The sequence below is a fragment of the Peromyscus leucopus genome, chromosome 16_21 (assembly GCF_004664715.2).
Source record: "Peromyscus leucopus breed LL Stock chromosome 16_21, UCI_PerLeu_2.1, whole genome shotgun sequence".
Classification (NCBI taxonomy): Eukaryota; Metazoa; Chordata; class Mammalia; order Rodentia; family Cricetidae; genus Peromyscus; species Peromyscus leucopus.
Window position 1 is genome coordinate 48,758,044 of NC_051084.1, and position 12,762 is coordinate 48,770,805.

Consider the following 12,762-nt stretch of genomic DNA (forward strand, 5'->3'; position numbering starts at 1 on the left):
TCACACTCACACATACACACACACATACACACACACTCTCACACTCACACACACACACTCACTCACTCACTCACTCACTCACTCACTCACTCACACACACTCCAGAGCAGACTGTCAGGTAGGAGGGGGTATTCTATTATAAAAGGAAAAAAAAACACTTTGACATTCTCTCAAGGACCTTGGAAGGACCTCCCACTTTTGTTTATAGAAGGATAGTCCAGCCTCTTTGCTTCCCGAACTTGTATTCTTGTGTCTGGGAACTGTGTCCTGCTGCAGTTTTCTGCTGAGCTAACTTGAGCAGTGTCTGGAGACTTGTGTTTGAGGAGGGATGTAACCATTTATTTATAGGGTGTAAATACTTCTTCCTGATTTAATTTTCCTTATATTGGTTTTTCTACTTCTTAATTGTAAAAATACGTAACACTGTACAGAAAAATTAAATAAAGTGAAAGCTAGGGTAACTGTCCCCAAGCTCTTTCATTTCTTAAATCAATTTTATTTGTGTGTATGGGTGTTTTGCCAGCGTGTGTGCCTGTGCACCATGTGGTTGCCTCACGCCCTCAGGCCAGAAGAGGGCAATGGATCTCCTGGAACTTGAGTTACAGATGGCTGTGAGCTGCCTTATGGGTGCTGGGAAATCCTGAGTCCTCTTGAAGAACAGCCAGAGAGTGCTCTTAACTACAAAGCCATCACTCCAGACTCTCTTAAATCAATCATAGTTTATATAATTTTTGGATCTGGGATTGTATTAATGTGATAATAAAGGAATCGTAATTTACTGTGGTTTCAGCTGGGTTGTTCAGTGAATCGTGTGCCCAACTTTTCTATCAAAGTTCATGCTGTAAATTTTTCTGGCTGAGTATCTGAAAATTATTTAAAGGTTGTTACCAGCTTTTTATGATAAAGAGCAAAAAGACTAACAGCAAATTACAAGCCTGTGTGAGATGGGTAGTACCCGCTCCCCTTCCAGATTCTCTGGGGCCTGTATGCTTGGGGTTATTGCAACTAAAGAGAAAAATGGTCTTCTGCCCTTCGTTTTGTTTTTAATTTGAGAAGGGCAGTGTGTAAACCAGGAGGGGTGTGACCTACAAGAACTGAGCAGTTTTTGCCTTCCGAGTTAAAAGCATTAAAGACATCCACCATCACGCCAGTCGGCTGAGTTAACAAAGCGACATCTCTGCATGCAGAGAGGACAGAACTCAGTTGTGATGGCCGTAAATTCTTCCTGCGGGAGGACCTCTCGTGGAATGCTGATCACGCCAGTGTCCACAGGATTGAGTCTAGGTCGAGCCCACAAAGGCATTTACCGCGGGCCTGGGCTTGGGTTGTGCCGGGCTCTGGTAAGCGCGACACTACTGCCATAGGGTGAAAACAGTGCTCAGCAAACTGCTGTTGACTGCTGACTTCCGCCCCATTTCCATTCACAGCGAGCTTCCCTCCTTCCGGCCACCAGACTGGGGCAGCCGCGGGATCCCCAGGAAGTGAAGATGCTGAAAAATCGAAGGGGTGGAGTTTGGGCGAAGGGGTGGAGTTTAGGCAAACGTCCCTGCTGACGTAGATGACATAGTAGACAAAACAGAGACACCTGCCGTCAGCTCCCATATGGTCTAGCGGTTAGGATTCCTGGTTTTCACCCAGGCGGCCCGGGTTCGACTCCCGGTATGGGAACAATATGACATTTTGTTTTGTCTCTTAACACTCCGCCCCGAAGTAGCGGAGTCGACTCTAGTTAGCTGAGTCCAGAAGGCTCAGGAGAAACTATGTGCTCCGTGAGTCTGCGAATTGACCTCAGCCTTCATCACAGCACTAACTGCTTATATCAGCTATTCACATCTGCTATTATCATTCCAGATGCGAAACTACAGATACTGGTTAAAAGAAATATTTAATTTTTTCAAAATAACATTGTGGGTTGTGAATACGGAGGTTCCTTCTGCCGGCCCCTTCCCGGATTTCCTGGCCTTGAGTAGAAGGAAAATACGGGTTAGAAAGAGTAAAGCCGAGATCTGGGGACTGAGGGGAAAGCAGGGAGGGGAGGGGAGCAGACGCGGCATCCTCCAGCAAGAATTGCTCACTGCGCGGGGCTGTGAGCAGCAACTAACTGCAAGCCAGCGTCTTCCTGGATGAGTTTTGTCTGTCTTATCCGTCTGTCGGCCAGTGTTCCTGCTTTCTCACCTGAGTGTGCTGGGCTTGATTCCTCCCTCCAGACGTCTCCGTCTGAGATGGTTCCCTGGATGTGTCCTAGCCCGGCCTCTAACTCACCGTCCTTTTGTCTTGCTTCCTGATTACAGCTGGGCACCACAGCACTGGGCTCATGTGACCACCACTGGGTCTACACACGCAGGGAGGGCCAGACCTACCAACACCCGGTCAGAGGACGACTCCCCCAAGTTCCTACCCATTTTCCTTTGTTAATCCGGGAAGGTTTAATGCGGGGTTGAGGTGATCTGCTCCCGGGCATTGGAGATGGAGCTCGCGCTCTCTGTCTGCACTTCTATGTGTGAGTTTGCCTCTTTCCACTGCGCCCGCCTGGACGGTCCCTGTGCCCTGCGCCCTCTTGGGCTCCTCTTCTTTTCTTAACAATCGACCCCCAAGATGGTACCCACTCGTTGCCCTTCAAGCCATATAGCGTGACTTTGCTACCGTCCCATCAAAGTTCGAGACTACTTTGATACTTGTTCGAACTGCGTGCTTGGCATCTCCTCCCTCTCGCCTGGCCTTGCCTTGCCTTTTGGAAGCAGCTTCGGCTCCCTCCAAACCGTCCCACCCAAACCCCCGTCCCCACCTCCCTCCGGGGAGCCTGTGGCTCAAGCTGTCTTGTGCTAGCCTCTCTGGGTCACCTGACTTTCCTATGCACCTCTCAAGTGTCCTTTCACGCGCCTCCTCTCTTCCCGTGCTTGGAATATAGACTGTTTTTCTGACACTGACTCTGTCCTTCAGGACCTGTAGGCAGCTTCTACTCCCATCTACTCTTAGTCTGGCCTGAAGCCTGTGGGTAGATAAAACTCTGGAGCCGCCTGTCTGCCTTTAGCGGCTCTAGAGCCTAAAGCGTCTGAGTTCCGGATTGGTAGTGTGTCTCCATCAGAGTTCCTGGCCCATCCGATCCTTGCTATCCCATCTCTTTGTGTCCCGTCCCCCCCCCCCGTCCCCCTCCCCGTCTTCCCTGTCAGGTCAAGTTCAAAGGCATGTATAGGTTTCAGCACTCCAGGCCCTTTGTGAACACACAAGGCTGCCTGTACTGTGTGTACTTGGCTGTCCCAGTCATCAGGCCTCCCAAGAGCCCCGTCAAGCAGGTGAGCTTGTCTCTCAGCTACTCTATCTAGCCAGTTTGCTCTGGGGATCTCCTGTGTCACCTCTCAAATGCTGACTTAGGTAGGATGCCATGTCTAGCTAGCGGTTGTGTGGGTGCTGGGGACCCACACTCTGCTCCTAGTGCGGAATTAATATCACTTCTGCTATCATCTCCCCGGCCCTCCCCTCACAGTGATTCATTTTTTAAAAAAATTATTCTCTCTCTCTCTCTCTCTCTCTCTCTCTCTCTCTCTCTCTCTCTCTCTCTCTCTCTCTCTCTCTCTCTGTGCTTGCCATGTACATGCAGGTGCCCTCAGAGGCCAGATCCCGGAACAGGAGTTCCAGGCAGTTGTCATCCGCCTGAGGAGGGTACTAGGAAGCGAATGCAGGTCCTCTGGAAGAGCAGTACACGCTCCTAACCACTGAGCCATCCCTCGCGCCCTGCATAGCGATTTTTACTGCACTATTTACTGGGTGTAAAAGGCTTGTTCGTCCGGGCGGTGGTGGCGCACGCCTTTAATCCCAGCACTCGGGAGGCAGAGCTAGGCAGATCTCTGTGAGTTCGAGGCCAGCCTGGGCTACCAAGTGAGTTCCAGGAAAGGCGCAAAGCTACACAGAGAAACCCTGTCTCGGAAAAAAAAAAAAAAAGGCTTGTTCGGAGCCACAATAGAGTTGTGTTTTCTTGTCACATCCATTGAAGTTATTTACTGTAGAGTACCCTTATTTCCAAATTGAACACATTCTCGTTCTTTTAAAAAATCATGTATTTATTTCCTTATTTATTTATTCATTCTTTCAAAAATGTCATACATGTATAAAACATATCTCAATCATACCTGTCCCCTGCTCCCGCTACTGCCCTCAGGGTCTTCCCCAACGCATCTCCCTCCCAACTTTTTGTTTTGTTATATGCATACAGAAATTAGTCCATTTCTTTTAGATTTTCCAGTTTAGTGGAATATAGATGTTTATACACTTATGATTTTCTGAGCTTCATTGACATGTATTGCAATATTTCCCTTTTCATTTCTAATTTTGTTGATTTGAGTCTTCCTCTTTCTTTTTGGTTATTTTGGCAAAGAACTGTCCATTTTATTGATTATTTGTGTTTTGTGGTTTGTTGTTTCATTTCTACTTCATTAATGTCTGCCCTGAATTATTTTTCCTCATCTACTACTTTTAAGTCTGGATACATATAAGACCTTTGACAATTAAACCACAATTAAATAAATGATTTAAACAGATCTATAACAATGTATTTGAAGCAACAATTTTTTAAATGCCACCTTAAAAAAAAAAATGGACCAGAGAGATTCACTGGCCTTCAAAGAAGAATCAAATTATTCTATAAAACAGAAAAGGAAGGAGTTCTTCCAGTCTTCTGTATGAAGCCAGTATTTCCCTGATACCAAAACCAAATAAGGAAAAATATGAATAAAATTGTGTGTCAGTTTTCCTGATGAATATAGATATAAAGTCTCAAAAAAAAAAAAAACCACTTGGAAACCTAATTCAAATAACATCAAAAAGATTATTCATCATGATCCAATTGACTTCATTGCAAACATGCCAGGATGATTCACCGTACTTAGATCAATAAGTGTAATTCATATATAGATAGATAGATAGATAGATAGATAGATGATAGATAGATAGATAGATAGTCAAAGACAGGAATCACATGATCATTTCAGTAGACACAGAAAAGGCCCTTTACAAAATTCAACATTCCTTCATGATGAAAATCCTGGGGAGCCTGTGCCTGTGACTCAGTTGGGTGATGAGGTCAGTTGCTAACTCTTAAACATACAATAAAGCCCTTTAGCTGTTTTTAGCCAGATAAGGTGACTCATACCTTTAATCCCAGCACTGGGGAGACAGAGGCAAGTAGATTTCTATGAGTTCAGGCCATCCTGGTTTCCTTTTTTTTTTTTTTTTTTTTTTTGGCAGGGGGTGAGATTGTGCGTTGAGGGGAGAGACAAAAAACATTTCAATTAATTCTACTTTTCTTTTCTTTTTTTCTTCCTTCCTTCCTTCCTCCCTTTCTTTCTTTCTTTTATTTTGGTTTTTCAAGACAGGTTATCTGTAGCTCTGGCTGTCCAGGAACTAGATCCATAGACCAGGCTGGCCTCGAACTCAGAGATCTGCCTGCCTTGCCTCCCAAGTGCTGAGATTAAAGGCATGGGCCAAATTCTGAATATTTAAATTTTGGTTTTAAGTTAAATAGCAGGTTTAATAGATGTGGACTCAGGTGGCTGAGTCCTGAAAAACAGGAGATCACAACCTTATTAAAAAAAAAAAAAAAAGTCTGCCAGGCATGGTGGCACATGTCTTTAATCCTAGCACTTGGGGGGATCTCTGTGAGTTCCTGGATAGCCAGGGCTACAAAGAAAAACCCTGTCTCCAAAACAAACAAACAAACAAACAAACAACAACAAAAATCCATTCTTCACATAGAAAAACAATTAAAATTTATTTGGAAGAACAAAGGACCAAGAATATCCAAAACAACCCCAAACAAAAAGAATACTGCAGGAGGTGTCATGCCTGATTTCAAACTATACCACTGAGCCATAGTCACAAAAACAGTATGGCGCTGGCCCAGAAATAGATGGAATAGAATTGAGGACCCAATAATTCTACATATAATTTTACAGTCACTTGATTTTTGACAAAGATGCTAAAAATACACAATGGAGAAAAGACAACATCCTTAGCAAATGGTTAAGGGGTGGGAAAAGTGAAATTCAACACGTAGAAGAATGAGACTAGATCTTTATCTCTCACGCTGCTCAAAACTCAACTCTAAATGGATCAAGGACCTCAAACATAAGGCTTGATAATATGAAGCCATGTAGGAAAGTAAAGAACACACTTTGACGTATTGATAGGTACAGATTTTCTGATAGTACTCCAGCAGCCCAGGAAATAAAACCTAACAATCAACAAATGGGACCCAGGAGACTAAAACACTTCTGTACAATAAAGGAAACTGTCAGGCGAGTGAAGAGGAAGCCCACAGCATTGGAGAAATGTTTTGTGAGGTATTCATCTGACAGAGATTTAGTGTTATAAGATTTAAAAAAAAAACAAACAGACAGACAGACAAACAAACAAAAAAACTAAACATCAAGGAAACAAACCATGTAATTAAAAATGAGTGACTGTGTGGATGAGGGAAGGGTCCCCAAGGCTCCATCCTCATGGAGGAGCTATTGGCTGTTGAGGGAGGGCGAGTCACTCTCCCTTGGGACATGGCCAATGGTAGGTCACCCGTGCCCATGCCCTGGTCAATGGATCCGTACCTGTGTGGATATGGGAAGCATTAGCTGCTCTCGGGGGGTTGTTAATTACAATGGAGAAAAGAAAGAGGACATGAAGACAGAGACAGACAGACTAGGGGTACTCTGGGGACTTAGGGAATTAGTGGTACAGTCATGACAAAACAAGACAGTAAGACATGGGAATGGGAAGAGGACTTGGGCGGGGAGGAAGGAGTTTCATGGGGGCCAGAAGGAGACCATAGAGGGTGGAGGGGCGAGTGTGACCACCATGCTTGGCTACAGTTAAGTTTTTTTTACTTACATTTATAATGTGCTGTGCGTGAAGGTTCACAGGCCACAGTGTGTGTGTGTGTGTGTGTGTGTGTGTGTGTGTGTGTGTGTGTAAGTCAGAGGACGATTTGCAGGAGTCAGTCAGCTCTGTCTTTCATATGGGTCTCAGAGATACTCTTTAATCATTAATTCATTTCTAAAATATAACATTTGGTCTAAAGGTTATTGCAGAGCACATCAATTACTTTCTATCAAAATTACTCTATGGGAGAATTTGCATAATATTCTGCCAAAATGACTTCAAGTATATGGATAAATACTCACCCAGTAGCCTTATTAAGAATGTTTAAAGTTAGCCCTCTGTATGGTACAGTTCCCCAATACTCCCGTCAAACTCTGGAAGTCCAGAGCTGGATTTGGTTCTGTATGAAGCTCCTACTGTGGGTCTCCCTTTAAAATGAACCTCTAGGCCGTGTGTCTGTGGTTGAGAAGGTACGCCACTAGAGGGCAGCAAAGCCCCACAACACTTTTCCCCAGCTCCGCTCACTAAAATCATAGGTAGTGTCCTGGGTAGTGTCATCACACAGCACAGTGATGTCATTTAAGGCCCCAGACACAAAGCATTTGTTGCTGGCTATTCTGAAGGAGATATCTGTGAGCACATCCCAGATCCCTACTTAAGAACAGTGTTCTCAAAAATAAAAAAAAAAAAAAAAAAAAGAACAGTGTTCTCACTTGTGAGTCATGTTTAGGATTAATATATTAACAGAGAATGGTAGATAAAAAGATTTTTTATTTCAACCAAGAAGCCTGTTAAATTAACATCATTTTTTTTTTTTTTTGCAAGATTGATATTTTGTTACTGGAGGCCAGGAAGCTGCCTCTGAAATCCTAATGAAAGGAAGTGGACGATACTCCTTGGTTTGATTTATGATCTCTTCCAGTGTGAATTTGTTACAAAGTGAGGAAGAGATGACGTGCCCAAAACATCACTAAGGGATCGTTTTATTTGCATAGCAAATAATGGAATATAGGAGAGAATGTATGCGGACCGCACAAAAGATGGGCAGCGGACTGGTGTTCTGCAGCTCTGATTCTTTTTCATGGGATTTTAAACACATTTTCCTAGAACTGAAAGTCCTTATAAATATAATGAGAATACATAAAGCAGGAGCTAATAAAAGTGCCAACAGGAGGATAGAGGAATTTGTTATGTTTATCACATAATACTTTGACCACACACACATTAAAAAAAAAAAAAAAAAAAAAAAAAACAAACCCTCAGAACTTGAAAAAGCTTGCTGACAAGTATCACAGCAGCTGTTTTGATTTGAGACTGGTGTGGTGGTGGGGACCAGTTTGAAGGTTACCATAGTGGCCATCAGGACTGGACCATCAAACAGAAGCCATGCCATAGATCCCGAGGGCGCATCATACTGAGACTACTGCCACCTGCTGCCAAACATGAGCAAGCCTTTTATTAAATGCAAACAAAACCTATACATCAACAGAATTTGCAAAGCCAAGAATTCATATCGATGATATGGCAGCAAGCATTCCCAAAAGTTAAAATAACAGGAAGTGGGAGAAGACAATAATAGCACCAGGAAACATCCTGGCAAAAAGTTGGCAGCATGAACTTAGAGGTTCAAATAACAACGGTGTAAGGCTAAAGACAGCAGATGCCACAGTACCTTTTAATAATAATAATAATAATAATAATAATAATAATAATAATAATAATTCTATTAGCACCTGATGGAATTGTTTTTCAAGACAGGGTTTCTCTGTGTAGTCCTTACTCTTCTGGAACTCGCTTTGTAAACCAGACTGGCTTCGAACTCACAGAGACAGATCCTCCTGCCCAGTGCTGGGGATTAAAGGTGTGTGCCAACTTCAGATGGAATTCTTGAGTCAGCAACAGCTCCCGTCCTCTCTCTCTCTCTCTCTCTCTCTCTCCCTCTCTCTCTCTCTCTCTCTCTCTCTCTCTCTCTCTCTCTCTCTCTCTCTCTCACACACACACACACACACACACACACACACACACACACACACACATTGGGTTTCTCTGTGTAGTTTTGGTGCCTGTCCTGGATCTCGCTCTGTAGACCAGGCTGGCCTCAAACTCACAGAGATCTGCCTGGCTCTGCCTCCCGAGTGCTGGGATTAAAGGCGTGCGCCACCACTGCCTACCTCTTGTTTATATTTTTAATATTCTTTTCCTTTGTTGTTCTGGGCATTAGACTCTGGGCCCTGCACATGCTAGACAAGTGCTCTATTACTGAGCTACATTCCTGGATTTAAGAATTGGATTTAAGCCTGGCAGTGGTGCCACACACCTTAAATCCCAGCACTCGGGAGGCAGAAGCAGGTGGATCTCTGTGAGTTCGAGGCCAGTCTGGTCTACAGAGTTCTAGGACAGCCAGAGCTACACAGAGAAACCCTGTCTTGAAGAAGAAAAAAAAAAATAGATTTAAATACGAACCAGGTAAAGGGCACAAGACAGGAAGTAAGAGGCCTCTGGTTTCAATTACTTGATTTTCATATGATAGGAGGGGCAATTCAGCTCTGTTGACTGTAAATTTTCTCTAGGGTAGAATAAGAGGGTGAAAGTTAACTGTGTCCTTCCAACTTAGCCTGTCTGTGGCTATCTCCTGAGTTCCAGCTCATGCCCATATCAGAAATGAATAACCAGGCCACACAACTATTTGCTTTATGTTGTTTTACTTGGGAGACAGTCTCAGGATTGCTGGTCTCAATATCTTGGTCCTATTCTCTTTGACTCTCATGTGCGGGGATCATGGATGCATGTCACTGTACTCAACTTTTATGTTTAACATGATCAATGTCACTTGAAACAACCCTAAATTTGGGACGACACAAAATGCTCACGGACAAGGATTTTTTTCTCATTATGATGATCTGATCAACGACTCTCCATTTGAAGTTATGTAAATAATCCAGTAGCATGCGTATGCGTGTGTGCGTGTGTGCGTGCGTGCGTGCGTGCGTGCGTGTGTGTGTGTGTGTGTGTGTGTGTGTGTGTGTACACGTGTGCATGTGTACTAGGTTGCTATAAGGAGGAAGAAATTCAAAGTACAGTGCTCACACTTTCCTTTTAAGAAATAATGGCCTCAAAATGTTAACAATATTAAACCCTGATGGGTAGTATGTAAGGGAAGAATGAGAGACTTGCCTGGCCCATGCCTGTGTTCCTCAGCAAGGGCTACCTATATAGCAAGACTCAGTTTCCTCAAAACAAACAAAAATCTAGAAGAGTCAATAAAAATTCAAAAGCCACTTCAGTTGTCTTTGATTTGTGGGGAGACTGGTGTGCACGGGTGTGTTTGTGCTTTTCTATGGCACGCAAGGCGCAAAGACAGCCGGTATTTTTTAAAGATTGAAAAGTCCCATTTCTACAGTGAATAAAACTTCCTGGAAGGAGCTGCACTTTGCATTGCGCTTTCTGCAAGACTGGTTAACTGAAGAGACTGTCAGTGATCGTGAAGAGTGTGGATCTTGCAAGTGCAGAGCTAAGCTGCCTTGGAGACAGCTTTAGCCCCGTTACAGACATTCATTGCCCTTTTCTGTACCGCATCCAACATCTTTGTGGACATTAGGCAAGGCCTTTGGAACATACAGAGCACTAGTTTCTAACCAACCGAAGGGCTAAGAATGCTCAGGTCACATCTGAGGCTGTAACAGGTTTCCCTGCTTGCTCTAACCCACCTATCTAAGGTTTCCACCAATGTAGGTGAAAAGTGCCTTGAATCATGATTTTCTTTAATCTGTTACCATAAAAACTTCACCGTCCCTGGGAGAGGCTAATTCTACCTCTTCTGGCAGTCGTTATTTGCCTGTAACTCTTTGTGGTGGGAGGGGGTGGTGAGACCCCATGAGCTCTCCCCCTTCTGACTTAGTATGTCTTTTGATACCATCATTGTTCAGGTCTTGTTTAGGCAGCCATATTGTTGAGGTATCCTGGATACAATTTCCCTGTCATTTCTAGGAGACACAATCTCACAGCAGATTTCCTCATCCTCTGGCTCTTACAATCTTCCTGCTCCCTCTTCCCAGATGTTCTTTGAAACTTGGGTGCAGGAGTTGTGTTAAAGATGTATCCACTGGGGCTGGACTCCCCACAACCACCTGGTCTCTGCATTAGGATGTGGTTTTCTGTGATGATCTCTGTTTGCTGTAGAGAGGCTTCTTTGATGCAGGGTTGAGACCTACACTTATCTGTGGGTATAAGGATAAGTTTAAAGTGGCCGTAGTATGTTCTCTTCTAAGACCCATGATCTCAGTAGCCCTGCCTGGGTAGTTGGCTAGGTTTCTAGTATCAGGCATGAATTTCCCTCTTATTGGGTGAGCCTTAGGTCTAATTAGATAGCTGTTGGTTACTGCCAAGATATGAGTGTCATTATTGCACTTTTAGGGATATCCTGTCATACTAATCATTCCAGGGATGAGACCCCTAATTGGTTATTTAATACAAAATGGTCAGCCCTGAAAATCATATACACACAAGCCACACTAAATGGACTCAGTAGGTTGTATTTATATATTTGCGCACTGGCACACACGTACATATATATATATAAAAGAGGCCATCCTGTTGTCCTTTGACTTAATTGTTGCTGCCTTTTAAGCCACGGCTGTCCGAATGAGCAACTGCACCTCTGCTGCTACTATGAGAGCCAGCCTGAGAGAATTCTGTTCCCTCAGGCTCCGACTCTTTCCAAGCTGTGAAGGAAACTTAACTAAATCTCTGTCCCTTTAAAGAACCAAGATTCAGAGGTTAAGGTGGAATTCTGCTCCTCAGAGAGGCTGAATAGTAAGTAGCTCGCTTCCTCTCCTTCCTGGCATCCTCCAAAAGGCCCTCAATTTCCTCCTCCTTGACCCTCCTTTTAAAAACCCTTCTCTACCTTGCTCCTCCCTACCATTTCCTGTCATCTAGTTGCTGACTCAGCCTCCTGACCACAGGTGAATTTTATTTAATCAAACACATCTTTGCATCATTTGTGAGACCAAAATGAGCCATCTTAGAAATAAGACCAAAATGCTTTCACCCTAAAATTAATGCCTAAGATTTCTCCTTTTGAGAACAGGCCAGAAGTTACTGAGACCAGTCAGTTCAGATTCCAGAAACCAGGAAGTGTAAAAATACAGAGTCACAAGGTAGTCAGGAGGTAATGGCTGCCTGACTATGGAATGTCCTCTCCCTGGCCCCCTAGGCAACTGCTTGACCATAGAATGTCCCAACCCTAGTTTCCATAGTGACTGTGTAATCACCAGATGCCCCCATCTGAGGGCAGCCAATGAAAAATGGTGGTGGGCAACTACTTCCTTAGAAGGAAAACTGAATTGTGATTTCTGGAATTCCTAGAAGCGAGCCAATCAGAATTCTACCCGTACTAGCACCCCTAAATGATGTAACCTTGTGACTTTTCCCTTTAAAAACTGAGCTTGCAGACAGGTGGGTGCTTCCTCCAGCCTCCACTGCGTTGGATGCATTGGACGAAGTCCCTGCCTAGGCTTGTATTGCTTTTGGATATCCAGAATTAAACCTTGCTTTTGCATTCCGGCATGCTCGTCTTTGGTGGTCTCTCTGGGGGTCACAATCTGGGCACAACATTTGGGGGCTCGTCCGGGATCCCCAGAGACCCCCCGCCGGGACACCTAAGAGCTCCGGAGGTTCATCTGCACCGATCGGTAAGAGCGCTCAATTTTCTTGTCTTTGCTTTCCTTTTACTTTCATTTTCTTATCCGAAGCCGGCGACTGAATCTGACAGGCTCACCTTGGCGGACGCGCCTGTAAGGTGACCTGGAGGAGTTGGAAGACGTTCCAACCCCTCATCAGGACGCGGGGGTCCTCATAGGTCCCCCCGTCATAGGACGCCCGAGAGGGGTCCGTCTG

General features: G+C 44.3%; 1 non-coding gene across 1 annotated transcript; it reads left to right on the forward strand.

Moving 5' to 3' along the window:
• The first annotated feature begins 1,596 nt into the window (after positions 1-1,596).
• Positions 1,597-1,668, forward strand: Trnae-uuc. Its single transcript has one exon. It is a non-coding gene; the product is annotated as a tRNA-Glu (tRNA).
• The last annotated feature ends 11,094 nt before the right edge of the window (positions 1,669-12,762 follow it).